The sequence below is a fragment of the Maniola jurtina genome, chromosome 22, assembly GCF_905333055.1.
Source record: "Maniola jurtina chromosome 22, ilManJurt1.1, whole genome shotgun sequence".
In the NCBI taxonomy this organism is placed as follows: Eukaryota; Metazoa; Arthropoda; class Insecta; order Lepidoptera; family Nymphalidae; genus Maniola; species Maniola jurtina.
This window is the reverse complement of record NC_060050.1, coordinates 7,392,792-7,411,190: the sequence shown is the minus strand read 5'-3', so window position 1 is coordinate 7,411,190 and position 18,399 is coordinate 7,392,792. Positions and strand designations below refer to the sequence as shown.

General features: G+C 37.7%; 1 protein-coding gene and 1 long non-coding RNA gene across 2 annotated transcripts in view; one reads left to right on the top strand and one right to left on the bottom strand.

Annotated features, from left to right (window-relative positions):
* Positions 1-18,399, bottom strand: part of LOC123877083 (DE-cadherin) — a 285,461-nt gene that overhangs the window by 263,626 nt on the left and 3,436 nt on the right. The window lies entirely within an intron of this gene.
* Positions 1,564-15,873, top strand: LOC123877088. The gene is made up of 3 exons (XR_006798499.1): positions 1,564-1,573; positions 2,529-2,532; positions 15,808-15,873. It is a non-coding gene; the product is annotated as an uncharacterized LOC123877088 (long non-coding RNA).

Genomic DNA, 18,399 nt, shown 5'->3' with positions numbered 1-18,399 from the left:
GTTTGTACCATTCCATCAGCCTGTATGCGTCCACAACTGGACATAGGCCTTTCCAAGAGTGCGCCACCAAACACGGTCCTCCGCCTTCCTCATCCACCCGCTCCCCGCTACCTCCTTCAGGTCATCGGTCCAGCGGGCTGGAGGTTGTCCCACACTGCGCTCACCGATACGTTTAGTTAAAGTATGTACACTTATCATAAATTATCATCTAGTATTCAAATAAAGATAAGTTTTCGCTAACCTAGGTAGGTATAGGCACCTATGTGATGACCCGGATACAGACATAGGTTTAAATATTTAAACTTTTTAAATTAAATATTGCATTCAAATTTATCTCTTTGTTTTACGTTTAACATGAAACTACTTGGGAAATTCCCACGTAAAATCTAAGACGCTTAAATATAATTTTACTTTATGCTAGTGAACAAAATTATTAGACACTAAAGTCGTTATCTACCCTTTCCATTTGTACAATCATTATCGATTGTGATAACGGTCGAGGTGTGTCAAGTGTAGGTATGCATTCAGTAAATAACACTAAAATGGACATATACAAGAACGCTGGAAAAGGAGTGGCATACAAAATGACAGTTATTTTTCGTGCTGATTCTAAACGCCACACCGAGCGTACCGGGAATGAATTGACAGTTTCAAGTCGTCCTCGGGATAACAAAGTGATGCCAGATATCACATTACTAACGTTTACTTCCGAATACGCTGACGCTGCTATCAACGCCAAAACGGCGTTAACCAAGTTGTTTTATAAATAGGGTGGCAATCTCCATTCCAGCGTACTATAATAGTGAAGATCAGTGGTAAATAGCCACTTGGGTCACATTTTTATGAGACGTACATGACAGTGTTGCTTTATTGGAAGTATGACTCATATAAAGAACAAACGTGAAAGTGAGAAGTGACCTCGATACGATTTCATAAAGCACTCAAATGATATTGCTCGATCGCATGTCAAAATGTGTTTGAAAGAATAAGCGCTCAAATTGAATTTGTTGCATTGTTTGATTAAAGGGTCGAGTGACCATGTGAAGATTTTATAGATACCGTTAAGCGATATATGACCTATTTATTGCACATTCATCCCATTCCCAAGTCAAAAAGTGACCACATAAAAGATCTGTATAACATGTATTATATCTCTACTTGCTAGCATTCACGTTTTCTTTTTAATTAGTTATCTAAAGGTAAATTCTAGATAGCTCTGAATAAGCAAAGCTCACACATTCGCTTTTGAGAAATTGAAAACAAATTCGTACGCCTCGGTTTTCGATTCTAGGTCAACGGGAAGTGCCTGATAGGTGTTCTTGACAGACACGACAGAGAGACAGACAGCAAAGTGATCCTTTGTCCTTTTGGGGTACGGATCCCTAAAAAGATACAGAATACCTACCCCAGCAGGCGGTGTCACTAGCAAGAGCAAGAGCTAGTCGGGAATCGGGATAAATAATGCTGAAAAAGCTGTCACAGAATGCCGAATGACAAACGGTGGACAATTTCTGTATGAAATAGGGTTGTCACAACCAGAACTCGTTACGCAGCGGGGTTTCCCTAGCCGTAGGTGCCGACGGGACTTTCGAATGGAACCCTGATATTTGTATTGACTACGAGATGTTAAAGAATTTGTTTTAACTTTATATCTGTGTTTATTTGATGCGCGGTCAAAAAACTTGACCTCGTTCCCAAGTGCCATACTTATGTGCAAAAAAATTATTCTCCTTTGTCCAGTTATAAAACACGAAACGAGTCGTAGTTAAAATAATTGAAAACACGACTAGGGCAGCCAAAAAAATTCACATTTAAATCTATGTAGATATGTAATTTTTTTTTAATTTATGGCCACTGTCACTCGAGATGATGTCTCCCGTACATCCAAGTCTGTTTAGGCATTAGAAGTTACGGTTGAATAAAGAAACTCACAGACATACACGAGACTTCAAAGCATTTCCTTTTCTTGGGCAGTCGTGAAATATCTTTAGCTTTTGGACTACTTTTACCTACATTATACTATCTGTTGCCCGCGACTTCGACCGCGTGGATATAGTTTTTTGAAAATCCCATGGGCTCTCTTTGATTTTCCGAGATAAAAAGTAGCCTATGTCACTCTATAGGTCTTTAACAGCTATACCCATGCAAAAAATCACGTCGATCCGTTGCGACGTGATTGAAGGACAAACCAATAAACCAACAGTGTAGACTTGTAGAGTGTTGGACAGTGATTTACACCAAACATGTGTCAGCCACGCATGAACAAACACATCACGCGTGTCATTAGAAAAACTGACGCAAAATAAAAACCTTTTTATGGCAACACCATATGCTCCCCCATTCGATTAGGGATCGTTCAAAAACTACTAAAGGGATGAGTAATGTGACAAGTTCTAATGTTCTTATAATGTTTGTATGAACATGTGTAACTGAGAAGAAAGATATTCAGATTTATGTCTACTAACGTATTCAACGAAACGAGAGAAAGAATGTAAACAAACTGATAACATTATTGCATAGGAGATAAGAACAGTGATTATAATATTATTATTATTATTAGTTAGCGAGTATAGGTACCTTCTCGTAAAATTACTACCACGTACGCATGTTATAAACGCGAAAGTGTTTGCTTGTTGGTTTTTTGGTTCTTCAATCACGCAACAACGGCGCAACGGATCGGCGTGATTTTTTGCATGGATTTGGGGGGAGATAACCTAGACCACTTTTTATGCCGGATAATCAGAGTTTTCATGGTATTTTTAAAACCTAAATCCAAGCAGATTTGTTTTTTTTTGTATTGTTGTATTTAATTAGATTATAATAGGGCTGACATGTACTTTTAAATGTATCAAAGCCCTTAAATAAATAAAGGAAAAAAAAATCCAAGCAGATAAAGTCGAGGGTGAGATCTGTACCTATTTGTCCAATAGGTACAGAATATGAGAGTACAGATACACAGTCATACGCCTTGTGTTCAGATTTGAGTAGTTACTTGTTTTGCACGCACTATAATGTAATCAATAATAATACCCACTGCGTTAAAGACAGCTCTTTTTCGAGACACCAATTGCTGTACTTACTCTAAACAGAATTTGTTGTTTATACGGGAAAGCGGATGTTATTTTTTACCTGAAACAAAAAATGAGAGTTGAGTAAGTAATTCACAATTATTAGTCACTTTATTATTTAACAAATAACTACACCAGAAGACAATCACTAGGCTTTTAGATTGTACAAAACTAAGCTAGAAAAGGAAGTAATACCTATTCAACTAAAAAAATGTCTAGACAGTAAAGAAAATGTAATTATTCGGTGAATAGAATAAAAGAACGAGAAAATGTCTGGTTAGTATCTAAAGACTAAGTCAGACAAAAAGATTACTTTCCCAACCAAAAGTTCCCTACACTTTCGTGAGATAGGAATCTTTAATAACTTCTGGAGAAAAACTTCTAACTTGGCAAGCGAGGCAGACACCATGAAGCCAAGAATTCTATATCAATTTGCGCATTCGTGCAAAGTATATTCAAGTAGGGCCAAACACAGACACTCGATTTCGGTCTAAGACCGATTATTATTATTATCCGAGAACGGCCTAATTAAGATAGTGAAATGCTGTTTTTTACTGTCCTGCTCTCCGGCAAAAATAGGTCCAGGCAAGAAGTTCTTCACAATTCCGCAGCAAATATTATTGAAAAATTAGCTATGTACGAATCGGATTCACGCGCCGACCTGTACCTTGGTTTTGATTTATTTATGACACTAGAAACTTCAGCGAAGTGCGATAATATCGTGACAAGACGCTGATAGAGACGCGGGACAAATCTATGTCCCGACCATCCATGGTACGAGTTTTTCAGGGCTGTCTTTTTGTTGGAATATCTGCGTTAATTAAATTAATAATCTCATTAGTAATATAATCTCGTGTGTCCTATTTTTGCCACCTTTTGTCCGTCCGATTAGGTACAGGTAGGTCGTCTGCGATAAGGTTTAGTAAGCTTCCGAGCCAGTCTTAGCTTTTAAATGTACCATTTATGGGAAATGGGGGTAAGGTATAAACGACGAACGAGGAATTCTGGTTAATAGAAACAGACGTGGCCGGAATAAATCATCTCGGATTGTAAATTATTTAGTAATTCTTCACTTTAGCGAAGCTAATTTTGTTCGCCGATAGCCAAAATTGAAAAATATCTACCTAACCACTATATCTACGCATAGGAAGGAATTGAGTTGTGATGAATCCTTCCATGTGTACAATATACAAGGAGAATTTGACTGATTGACTAACATAATATCTGCGACTACACATTAGTCGAGCATTTTGTGCCCTTGTAAGGATGGATTACCTAATAATAATTATTATTAAACAAATATATAAAACGTGTTTAACTATTCATCAAAGCGAACATACAAGTCTGTTGAAAGCGTGTTTGGTTCGTCATTTTGAGTCGACACTCGACAGCGCGAAATCTCGGGTTGAATTGACCAATAAACGTTGATTGGGCATTGTCGCGGGCAACAATAAGCAATCATCTGGTTTAGTGCTAATCCTGAATGCGCGAGCCGCGCTTAATTTTACGACAACCAGTGATGACTCGCCAGTCCTCCTTTTACAACGCCCCGAAGTAAAAGACACGCTATTGTCTTGATCTCTAGTCTCTACCAGTCGGGTCCAACTTGGTCACGTGACCCGACACCTATGGCGTCGCGCCCCTTCGACGGTTCCCGCGTCTTATCTCATTAGACATAGTAGTAAGATATAAGAGCGAACGCGATAGAGAGAGGCGTCCGTAAAATTTTAGGCAGCAATGTTGTGCGATATGAATATATTTTATTATGAAGTAACAAGAGTCGATATTTATATAAACGCTTTTACGGCGTGTGCCTTTTGTATCTAAAAGTCAAGTTTAGAAGGTACGTAACAATTGGATTCATGAAACTTTCAATGGTTAGAAAGATAACTATTTGAGGCAAATTCTGCTCAAAGCAGAACTGGGTAGATAATGTTACCACTCCTCCAACATCAATGATAGGTAATTGGTAACAACATTTGATTAAGGATTGGTTTTCAATACGGTCGGAGCGCAGCGGAGGTCCTTTATAGGTTACAATTTTTTTTTTTCAAAAGCAAAACCCGCGACAGCGATGTATCGTGTACTCGGGTAGCTGTAAAGAGACTTCTCCCGTCCTTCTGATATGTCCCCGGAGGGTTTAAGTTCCCCATTGTCTTCTCAAAGCTTTAAACCAAAGAATTGGTCAAAACCTTATTTTTTTCCTTCATTTTGAAAATAAAATCGAGTTAATAAATTGTTTCCGACAACGTAATTTTTACGACCACGATATAACAATCAAATCGCTGAGTCGCGACCCAGTAAAGTACCTATTCTACTCCGTTAAAATTCGCCCAATCACGTCACAAAATCGTGCTTACTCAGCGCAAGTTAGATTGTTTCAATATCCTAAATCAACTTCACTAATTTGTTTTATTTTTTCGTTCTCTTTCTTATCAATTTTGTTGCCATCAAAGAAAGCTTATTTTTTGAAGAGAAATAATTTTCATTAAAAACTTCGCAATAAATGTTTTTAAAACAGCTCTTTATTATTTTTCCTATGTAGGGTTATAATAAAACGAAGGAAATATTGCCAAAGGAAAGTTATTAATGAACTGTTTCCTCCGCGAAATATTTTTTGTAGAGGTCTTACTTAATATAGAGCTAATTGTGTTAAAAGTTAGGGCAACTTTAATTAGTTTCTGAACAGAAAAATACGTTTAAGATATTAAGTAAGGACTAACAAGACTTTAAAATATTAGCAAAATTAATCCATGGCGATAATACTTAGCTGTACTTAATTAAAGGATATTTTGTCTCAACTTGTTTTCGCTAGATAACGATTATCTTCTCTTCCAATATTTTATAAAGTCTGATAAATAGTTTGCCTAGTGGGTGTGTGGTGGAATAAAAAACTTATCAGCAGAATCTTCAACAGAAAGAGGCTTTAAAGTAAGCCTATTGAAATGATTTTGACTTTGATTCTATAGGTTGGTTAGTCCACGCGTTGTTCACACCTGTAACATTATTGGACTTATAAACAGTAAGACCTTTAAGACCAATGAAAAAATGTTGTGTAGTTAGAAGAAAGACACAAACGGTCGTTTGATAAAAAAAAATTTAAGTTTAGTTTACAAGGTTAAATTTTTATTGAATGTGCCAGGATGCAGTATGCTAGTAGTCATTGACTCATAGACGAGGGCTTAGAAACAAAATGACATAGTTCAACCTTGTTTGCAACATATTCTGTACACATCTATGTTTCTTATTACGAAACAGTTCAACCAGAAACCTTAGGTTTCGAGCGGGCGTAGGCAAGGACACAAGTTAGTTACGAACTACAAACAGAATATAGGAGTAGCAACTGCTCAAGTAGCCAGCAGGAACTCTTGTTCCTCCTCGAGACCGTCGTCAAGTCCCTAATCTACTTTCTCCGACTGTAAATATTTGCAATTAAACTGCAGAGACGGCACAATAGATCCCTATTAAGGCGAATATCGTCCGCATGTCTCCCTAGGGCGTCGTTCTCCACAAAGCGTACGGTTGCTTGATTTAAAAAAAAACTCTATTTTGCCTTCAGTCACATAATTGCAATTGACTCAACTGTCTCCCTATCATAGTTCCCTTATCGGTTTTTATTACAGCCAATTCCTCAATCGAGAATGGGGGAACAAATAAAAAAACAGTTATGACAATGCGAGATGCAAGAAGATTGTAACTTACAAACTGAAGAGGAAGTAAATAAACCGCGTAATTGCTTATATTATATTCACTTTGGAAACTACACTAAAACATGGATGTGTAGTGTGTACATAACAGTTCATAGCTTCATACACCTTTTTTTAAGATTTCATAAATCTAAAATGATATACAAGGAACTACAACTTAATTTGCTATAATCCGCTGAAACCGACAAATCTGTATAGTGCAACATGCAGCATGCGATGGTTCCCTGTACATGTCATGGGCTTTCGCAAAGTAACGCCTGTTTCTATACAAAAAGGGTATACTGAAATTCCTTGAAGATCTTGGGACAACGTATTATTTTTAGCGGCAAAAATCTAGTTTTTCAACGCTGAGACTGACACTAAAATTAAATAAAGCAAAGGAATTTCCAATAAACCGCTAGCCTAGTAATAATTTTGCTTTAATAGATATAAAATTTTCTTTGAATGTTTTAGTGCAAAAGTTTCCGATACTTGTAGGTACTTAGCTGTACATTTCCGTTCTTTTAAATATAAAGTTACGAATTTCCTTTGCGGCAACTTGTTTGACAGCTTCCAACGTCGGTTGTGATTTGGAAATTCTCTCCAGATTCGGAATGTTAGCAGGGGATCTCTCATTTTCATATTTTTTGTTTCAGAATTTGGATTGAGCCGCAACATGGTAGGTACAACAACGCAACAAGTATGGAGAACTATCAACTTGTTTGGAAGTAGTTAAATGTCTTTAATCTCAACCCTTCCTCTCCTAGAAAAGAGGAGGCCTACGCATCTTGATTCTTGAGCCACTGAGAGTAATGGTGACAGTGTCCACTGTCTGGATTAGAAAGGCGAGGATGTGTAAAGTGGTAAGTTTTCCAAAAGAGCTATCTATATTTCGTACTAAACGATGCCCGCGACTTCGTCTGCGTGGATTTAGATTGTCAAAAATCTAGGCCTTTAAACATCCCGTGAGAACTCTTTCATTTTCTGGGATAGAAAGTAACCTATGTCCGTCCGGAATGTAACCTAACACAGTACTAAATTTTTTTTAAATTGGTCAAACTGTAAAAGCTGGCAGACAGACAAACAGACACTTTCACATTTTATAATATTAAAGTGTGGATAAGCAGGTCTTTCCAAAAACGGGTTGTAGGCTGGTAACTTATATTGAATTAAGCAATTTAACCAAAACTTTGCAAGTAACAATTACCTAAAATCCCACACAATATATTCTGAAGCAAACAAAGCCCAGCAGGAAATCTTTCGTCAATAAAACTTCAACAGTTCATCACTATAGTGGGTTTATTACTCACTCCAGTAGGACCCTCGGGGCACATTGCGATGTACCTAATTGTAATTGGGATCTATAGCTCTATTCAGTGATAATTACTTCTATTTACGAGAGTATAGACGCGGAAAAGCTTTAACTACCGCTGACTAATATATTTCCGCCACAACTTGCGTTAGTTACTGCATTTATTGACTCTGATCTTGTCCCTTGATAAAATCAACGCTGTCCCAACTGCAAATTGCCAAAACTATTCGCGCGGTCTAATTGGCAGGTCCATTTCAAACACTAAACTAGACAATGGCGGCGATTCTGTTGTCTTTCTCTGAACTAAATTTCAGAGGTATCTGCATCTTTTACTTTTCGATATTGCTAAAAAATGCAAACCTAACACAGGCAACGTACAGCCACTCCTTACAAACTTTCAGCTTTTACAAAATACCACAAAATTTTATGAAAAGTATGTCATCTAATCGGGAGTATAGTTTATGAATTGGACATTCTTCTTTAAATCGATTTTAGTAAGTAATTTTTTTGTAACAGCCTAGAACTCTTCCAAACAAAATTCGATGCTGAAATATTCTAATAAATTTCTTGTTACAGAAATGAGATTTTCGTCATAAAATATTCAAAGGCAAAAACATTTTTCTTGTCGAACTGTCGACTTGGTTCATGAAAGGTCGCCTCATTCGGTGCGACGGCCTTCGCGTTAAAAGTAAGGAGGTATAAACCTGTATAGTACACCTACCTCAATTTGAGGGTACACCGCTGATCGAGTCCTTGAAATTATACCGGTTATTTACACTAAATTCAGAACTATTTTAGGATTCTACTCAATTACTTATCTACTTAGTTACTTACCTATCCTGTAGATTTTTTAGGACAGACGGACAGACAGACAGACAGACAGAAAACAAAGTGATCCTGTAGGATTCTGTTATTCCTTTTGAGGTTTCTTAAAAATGAAATTTCTTGAATCCAAATTGTGTTGTTCTTTTGTGAAAATTTCTCATTGTGAGAGAATACCTGTGCTCAGTAGTGCGCCGGCGATGGGTTCGACATGCTGACGATGATGAATATTTACTTACTATCCACTACATGTGAATTTCTACAAACGAGGTTAGGTAATATGACAAACAAAGGCTTTCAAAATCACTCCGATCTGAAGAATCGACAAAGGTAATTTGATCACTCTAGTATCATGACAGCCGCTGTCAAGATAAGTAGGGCATCTAATGGAAATCCTATGTAGCTTTGTGAGACGACGACGGTGCGGTGTGTGGTACACGCAGACTATTTTTTACCCGACTACGGCAAAGCCAAAAGGAAGGGTTATGATTTTAGATGTATGTATATTTGTATCAGATTCTGTGTGTTCCACCGTAGCGCCCAAATACCTAGGCTACATTTTATACGAAAAAATTCGACCTTACATTACCTTACATTCAAAAAAGTCATAATTTTTTTTTTGTACGGAGTGGGATATCAAATGAAAGAGGAAAAGATTCTGAGTTCATAAATATACTTAGTACAATGTTAAAATACACCGAGCGACAGATAAACAATTTTACTATTTATACTATATATAGCTCGATTACCACTCACTGACTCACTGACTCATTGACATAATTGTTCTCCTAGAAGGAGACGGAAAATGATATAGTGATGTGGGGGAGTTGTGTTCGGTTTCGGGAACCCTCTGGGGAAAAATTATGACATTTCAGAAAAACAAGATGGCGGCCGACGTGATTTTTGCAGCTCCGTTGTTTTACAACCGATTTTGTTTAAACTCGCAACTATTTAGGAAAGTAGTAAACGGTTAATAGAAAAGGTAGAAAAAATTGGAAAAACAAAATGGCGGCCGAGCTGGAGCGTTTTCAAAATTTTCATTTTTCGATCCCTAACCGCGGCGCCACAGATCCGAAACGGGAAATTGAAACTTATAATTTTTTTCTGGTTTCGCCCACGATTATCCTTAATTTTGACGGAATGGGGGTAGTTTTTAAAAATTCAAGATGGCGGCTGTCGTGGCGGCCATTATGTTAGAGGTACGAAAAAACGCAATTTTAAAAGTTAAATATCCCAAGGTTGACAACATCGGAGCGATTCGGCTTCTATGAAGCGATTGTACGTATAGGCTCGAGGTATAGATTGGAGGAAAAAAATTACCCCATTTTTTGGGGAAATTTCAAGATTTTCGGGAAATTGAAAAAAATCGAAATACGGACTTTTCGCAAAATCCGAGTATGAGCGATTATGTGTTTTGATCATACAAATGACATTTCGGTATTTTTGTCGCCGGAGACTGGCAACACTGGAATTTATCAAAGAAAAAGTGATTTTCGACACGGTCTTTTTCACGGTATCCCCTTTCGCGTGGGTGCGAGCGAGATGAGAGATTGAAACGTCATCGGGAGCGGTATATCCTGTAGTTAATAGGAAAATTATGAAACAGTGTAAAATCTTTCTGTGAAACGAGTTGGCGGCCATTTTGTATTTTTTTTAATTTTTCGAAATTTTGACCACGTTTTTGAAGCAGTTGGCAACATTTTGGAAAGTCGACATGTATCAATCGATTGTGTGACTCAACCAGCAGTATCGAAATATGTAAACGGTGTTGCCACATTTGGGGAGTTTTTCGAAATTTTCCCCAAAAACTCCTCCTGTAAAATTTTGTATGAAAATTTTTTTTCCACTGATGGTTTCGTATAGAAAATAAAAAAAAAATCGAGGAAAAATTTGGAAATAGCTGATGATCGAGGATGTCGGAGACGGGTGAAGGGTCCGCTCAAGGTATTGAAGATAGGTGGGGGGTGCTCGACCAAATGTCATTCATGACATCATCCAATTGCCAAAAAGCTGAAAAAAAATTCAAAATGGCGAAGAAAAGATGGCCGCCATACAAATTTCGCCGGCGTCCAGCTCGGAGGGTATAAAAGATGGAGGTGCGGTTTCTTGGCAAAAGAGGATCAGGATCCAAAGGTCTACTCGATGAATAGAAAAAAAATTCAAAATGGCGGAATTTATTTTCCCATACATTTTGTATGGCGAATATTGAATGTCTCATTCTCGTAGAAAGAGAGAGAAAACGATACAATGATATTCGGGAGATATGTTTTGGTGCGCGATATGAGTAGGGAAAAATTATGACATTTCAGAAAAACAAGATGGCGGCCTATATGATTTTTGCAACTCTTTTGTTTTCCAACCGATTTCGTTCAAACTCGCAATCTTTGAAGAAAGTAGTAAATGATTAATAGAAAAAGTGGAAAATTTTGGAAAAACAAGATGGCCGCCGTACAAATTTCGTCGGTGTCTATCTCGGAGGCTATAAAAGATGGAAGAGTGGTTTCTTGGCAAAATATGATCAGGATCCGGAGGTCTACTCAGTGAAACAAACTCTACATGCTCGCGGACCACTTTAGTGGTCCGCGCACCCACGCACCCTACTTTATTAACCTCAACTACCCCGTTTTTACAAAAAATGATATGGATGTCGTTTTCAGAGTTTTCCAGGGTGCTGATTTTGATAATGACATTCATTTTTAGATCCAAGCTGGTGGACATGCACTTTTTAAGAAAAAATTGATATGGGTGTGGGTTTTATGTGTTTTTGTGGTGAATTGTGTATCTTAATAAATAAATTTGGTTAAATATAATAAAGTCAACATAACCACGTCACGCGAGCTGCTTTAGCAGCTCGCGCACCGAGCAAAACACTAGTTATACTATATATAGCTCAATTACCACTCACTGACTCACTCACTCATTGACATAATTGTTCTCCTAGAAGGAGACGGAAAATGATATAGTGATGTGAGGGAGTTGCGTTCGGTTTCGGGAACCCTCTGGGGAAAAATTATGACATTTCAGAAAAACAAGATGGCGGCCGGTGTGATTTTTGCAGCTCCGTTGTTTTCCAACCGATTTCGTTGAATTTTGCAAACTTTGAAGAAAATAGTAAACGATTAACAGAAAATGTAGAAAAAATTGGAAAAACAAGATGGCGGCCGAGCTGTAGTGTTTTCAAAATTTTGATTTTTCGACCCCAAACCGCGGCGTCACAGATCCAAAACGGGGTAGTCGAGGATAATTATTTTTTCGTGTTTCGCCCACGATCATCCTGTATTTTGACAAAACGGGAATGGTTTTTAAAAATTCAAGATGGCGGCTGTCATAGCGGCCATTTTGTTCGAGGTACGAAAAAACGCAATTTTAAAATTCGAATATCTCAAAGTTGGCAACATCGGAGCGATTCGGCTTCTATGAAGCGATTGTACGTATAGACTCGGGGTATAGATTGGAGGAAAAAAATTACCCCACTTTTAGGGAAATTTCAAGATTTTCGGGAAATTGTAAAAAATAGAAATACGCACTTTAAGCAAAATCCGAGTATGAGTGATTACGTGTTTTGCTCGTACAAATGACATTTGGGTATTTTTGTCACCGAAGACTGGCAACACTGGAATTTATCAAAGTAAAAGTGATTTTCGACACGGTCTTTTTCACGGTATCCCCTTTCGCGTGGGTGCGAGCGAGAGGAAAGATTGAAACGTCATCGGGCGCGGTATATCATGTAGTTAATAGGAAAATTATGAAACCGTGTAAAATTTTTCTATGAAACGAGTTGGCGGCCATTTTGTATTTTTTTTCATTTTTCGAAATTTTGATCACGTTTTTGAGGCAGTTGGCAACATTTTGGAAAGTCAATATGTATGAATCGATTGTGTATCTCGGCTGGCAGTATAGAAATATGCAACCGGTGTTGCCACTTTTGCGGAGATTTTCGAGATTTTCAACTAAGAAACTCCTGTAAAATTTTGTATGAAAAATTTTTTTTTCACTGATGGTGTTATGTAAAAAACAAAAACTTAGTAAGCCAAAATTATGGAGAGAGCTGATGATTGAGGATATCGGAGACGGGTGAAGGGCCCGCTTAAGGTATTGAAGATAGGTGGGGGGTGCTCGAGCAAATGTCATTCATGACGTCATCCAATTGCCAAAAAGCTGAAAAAAAATTCAAAATGGCGAAGAAAAGATGGCCGCCATACAAATTTCGCCGGTGTCCAGCTCGGAGGGTATAAAAGATGGAAGTGTGGTTTCGTGGCAAAAGAGGATCAGGATCCGAAGGTCTACTCGATGAATAGAAAAAAAATTCAAAATGGCGGAATTTATTTTCCCATAGAAAATGTATGGTGAATATTGGATGTCTCATTCTCATAGAAAGAGACAGAAAACGATACGATAATGTAGGGGAGATGTGTTTGGGTGGAGGAGGCGAGTAGGGAAAAATAATTATGACATTTCAGAAAAACAAGATGGCGACCGACGTGATTTTTGCAACTCTTTTGTTTTCCAACCGATTTCGTTGAAACTCGCAATCTTTGAAGAATGTAGTAAACGATTATTAGAAAAAGTGGAAAATTTTGGAAAAACAAGATGGCCGCCGTACAAATTTCGTCGGTGTCTATCTCGGAAGCTTTAAAAGATGGAAGAGTGGTTTCTTGGCAAAAGGTGATCAGGGTCCGAAGGTCTACTCGGTGGAACAAACTCTGCATGCTCGCGGACCACTTTAGTGGTCCGCGCACCCACGCACCCTACTTTATTTACCTCAACTACCCCGTTTTTGCAAAAAATGATATGGATGTCGTTTTCAGGGTTCTCTAGGGTGCTGATTTTGATAACGACATTTATTTTGAAATCCAAGATGGCGGCTATGCACTTTTTAAGAAAAAAATTGATATGGGTGTCGTTTTGTGGGTTTTTGTGGTGAATTGTGTATCTTAATAAACAAATTTGGTTAAATTTAATAAAGTTAACATAACCACGTCACGCGAGCTGCTTTAGCAGCTCGCGCACCGAGCGAAACACTAGTTTATGTCTATAGCTATCTATCGGTAGTTCGCGGGTAGTAGTCAGGTTTAAGTGCTGTTTAACTTCATCCTGTTCAGAGGAGACGATCTATTTAATCTATTACGTAGTAAGAGAGAAACGCAATTCTTTACTTCACTTCGTGATTGATGACTCTGTTTGTGCAGAAAACACTATCGTGAGGAAACCGGGTGTTCTCCACCTCGGTGATTCGCTAACTCGGTGTCTAACACTGAATGAAAGCCACTGAGCTCAATTTTTAATCCATTGAAGGTTTTCTACGAAAAATATTTTAATGCCACCCAGTGAAGCAGCAATGTAGAATCAACCAAACTTGGTGGCTATCATTCAGTGTTAGACACTGAGTTAGCGAATCACCAGCAGGAAACATCTTGAGGAAACCTGCCTGCCGTTAACCGTTCTCCATAATGTTCTTAAAGGTGTATAAAGTCTGCCAATCTTCACGTAGCCAGCGTGATGGATTCTGACCTAAACCCTTTTCATTATGAGACGAGAGACGTACTCAGTAGTTGGCCGGCGATTAGTTGAGTTCACTGATGACCGCTCGGTTTTGAAATCGTTCACTGGTTGTCTACATCTTCTGAGGACGTTCAGATGTCAATGTCGGAGTGAAAGGTGCGTAGAGTGTTTTTAAGAATTTAGAGGTGTTGTGACTTGTGACCGTAATAAATCGGTTGAATAGTTAACGCCCAAAAAAGAAACAAACGAAGTAATAGTCACGCTTTCCGATTTAACTATAGTACCTATTTGGTAACTATGAATAGAACAAATGGCTTGCAAAGAACTACAAAAACAAAAGCTAACTTCAAACTTTTGTGGGTGGATTTCCCAACAGCAAAATTAACATGGCATGGATGAAATCAGTAGTGTGATGTCAAATGTTCCTATACAGTTCTAATATTTTTTTCTAGTTAGGTAGAAAAGGTAGTTACTTATGCGAGGCTATAAGTACTATTTATTGTTTAAGATTACAGTTTAGGAAATAACAATGGTTAAAAGACCCGAATTTATCATTTCGGTGGCTGCCCTCGCAACATTTTTCAGTGTAATTTCCCTCATAAAACAAAAACTATTTGTTATTTAGGTTTATGACTACTTTTTTTTTAAATTATGAATAGTGATAGTATTGTCACAAAGTAAGTGACTTTATAATAACATCTACCCAGTTTAATGTATGGTATGTGGTATGGTAACTTGCAGTGCAATGTCGTCTAACATTATTACTGCCATCACGGTAACAATGTTAAAAATATCACTTTACAAACTAGCTATTAGATTTTCCCGTTCACTCAGTATCCCATTACATTTTATGGCATTGAGGTCGATGAAAGCAAGAAAAACACAAGCCACTAGACATAAGGAACTGAATTTACACGATTTATACACCAGTGTCTTTGTCACAACAAGTTTCTCCTTGAATTTCCTAGTGCTAGTAACATTATCTCCTTAATTTAAACATAGGCACATATACGGTCGGCCTCCAAATTCGAGTAGCAATTCCATGAAACTATTGCATCAAAAACCTATCGCACTTATGATCTTTTTCTATTAACACGCCACACACACGACGTAGGTACTTACAGACTGAAGCGCGTAACCACGGGCGTAACACTCAAAGCTGTCGCTAAAAAAACCGACAGCGGAGTGGAGCACTCGCAGCGATCAACGAGCCGCTAGTTGCTCGCTGCGAGCGCCTTGTTTTCCCGTACTTGCACGAACGCTCGCTGTGTAACACGTTACATTACGCCCTGTAGCACCGGTCAGTGCCCACCGACAAACCCACGCTACAAGTCAGTCCGTGTCGCCGTACTGTAACAAGATCTCCTCGAATGGTACATTACAAACAACGGTACAAGTCAGTCTTCAGAAGTATTAGTAATCAGTGGCGTGCTGGTCATAGAAACATAAAAGCATTGCTTACCCTAGTTAAAAATTGAAACAGCTTATTCGTCAAAAAGACCTGCCTGTTATAGGTAACCTAAGTAATTTTTACCCTGGCTTCAAACCCTGTGTGATACCTGCTTTTTTTAGAATTGTTGCAAACAACTCCAAATCTAAGATCAAAATGTCCACAAAATATCGATGTAATGCGAGAAGAAATTTAATACTACCTAGTTAATCACTTAGTAGATTTCAGTATTATTATTCAAATGCAAGCTCATTAAACGAATCGTTAAAACCAATATTACATGAAAAACACATTAAATTTGCCGATTCAGAATAAAACGGTTGCATGTCACACGTTTGAAATTACTCACAATAACGACCTATTCAATAGTCGAAAGATTACGTAACTGAGCCGCTAACACTTTATTTCTTCGAATTCTTTAACACATACTCTACCTACTCGAACGTAAGAGCCACTATTATTAATACTATCACTTAGTATGAGTTCTCACATCTCGATAACGTTTATAGATTTCGATTATCCAAGCAACGTCATAACATCATAGTAAGTAAATGAATCTAAGGCCTGTTGTTTTAAAGAACTTAAGTAGATACATCCTACTTAGTTTTTAACAATTTTAATATTTTAGTTTTTGCTTGTGACTATATCTCGTTTCATCTTGAATACGGATTAAGTTAATGAACGCATTATCTCATCTGCAGGATACGTTTAAATGCATAAGTACGTTAAGTATAGCAGACTTCTGAACTTCACTTAGTTATTCAGACCATTTTGGGTATATAATTACAGCTACGTAAATAGAGTACTTAATACTAAATATTATACCTAACTCATTCGATAGCAGGCGTCCAATGGTGTCTAGTTGAATGAGCTATGAAATACGAAATCTAAAAACGTTTTCGAGAGGTCTAAAGTCGTACTAAGCCTTCTGTACGTGTAATGTAACTCGACCGTCCAATAATAATTTCCTGTCCCTCACACAATAAGTCATTCATTAGCCTTAATTTATTCTCCTTGCACTCACCTCCACTGCAGATAATGTAAAAATGTAACTACTACTGGTTATTTATTACAGTCCAGTGTACAATACGCTTTTTACTTGATGCGAGTTTGAAAAGCGGTAAATTGAAGTGGCAATGTATGGTGCATTGTGTGGAGGTTCATTTGCCTGCGCCGGCGATCGCTATGGCTTCTGTAATACGGCTGCCAATGCGGTGACGTCACGCGACACCGACTGCGGTCCCGGCGAAGCCATTTTACTAAACTTGCGAATTGTATGAAAATTCCTCAATGCAGTTACTTAGTTAAGTTACGGCTAATTGCAAGACTAATTAATATCTCTGTCGCTGTGGTTTTATAAGTTGGAGGTCTCGAGTTGTATTCCCGGTAACTCGCTTTTGATTCTCTAACTCTCTGAATTATAGCCACCAAGGTTGGTTGGTTCTACACTACTGCTTCACTGGGGTGATCACACTAATCAGTAATCACACTAATATTATAAAGACGAAAGTTTGTGTGTGTGTGTGTGTGTGTGTGTGTGTGTGTGTGTGTGTGTGTGTGTGTGTGTGTGTGTTTGTTACTCCTTCACGCAAAAACTACTGGACGGATTGGGCTGAAATTCAGAATGGAGGTAGATTATACCCTGCATTAGCACATAGGCTACTTTTTCTCCCGGAAAATTAAAGAGTTTTCGGGATTTTTAAAAAAACCTACATCCACGCGAACGAAGTCGCGGGCATCAGCTAGTATCAAAATATTTTTGTTGAAAACCTTCAAAGGATTAATAAATGAGTTCGGTGGCTATCATCCATTGTTAGACACTGAATTAGCGAAACACTCCACTGGATTAACTTGTTATCATAATATTATGAAAAAGAACGTTAACTATAGAATATCGTGAGGTACTCGTAGGGTGTAGAAATACTTGAGAAGTTAGTAGTATTCGCCGGCCAATAATGCTGAATAACGGTCGGGCGCTTGTTATCGATAAAATGATAACAGTAGTAGCGCACCGATTGTGCATGCTATAGTTAGGGTAGGCCTGCTTTTAGTTTTCTTGGGAATTAACTTTTCGAAATCTGTTTTTAATAATTAATTTATGAAAGACCTTAACTTAGTACGAGTTTACCCACCTCGCAGCATTTTCGATGCTCGAAATCTATCAACGTTTTCCAGATGTCTGAAGGCGTAGTAAATCTAACATAATTTTTGTAAGTTACTTCCAATAAAACAAGAGGATTTAGAAAAATTGATGTCTCTAAAAAAGTTTGCTACTTATGAAGTACCTACTGCGAGTTACTGCACACGTAAGGGGAAAAATCCGAAAACCATGAATTTGTGGTTACATCACTAAAAAATAGTTAAAATGTGTTCGTGAACAAATATAATTAGTATTTTCAATTTTCAAAGTAAGATAACTAAACTAAGTGGGGTATCATATGAAATGTACAGGTAGAGAATGTACATTTTAAAACTGATTTTTATTTATTTTGATGCATAATAGTTTTTGATTTATCGTACAAAATGTCGAAAAATTGGACATTTTGTCGACTCGCATTG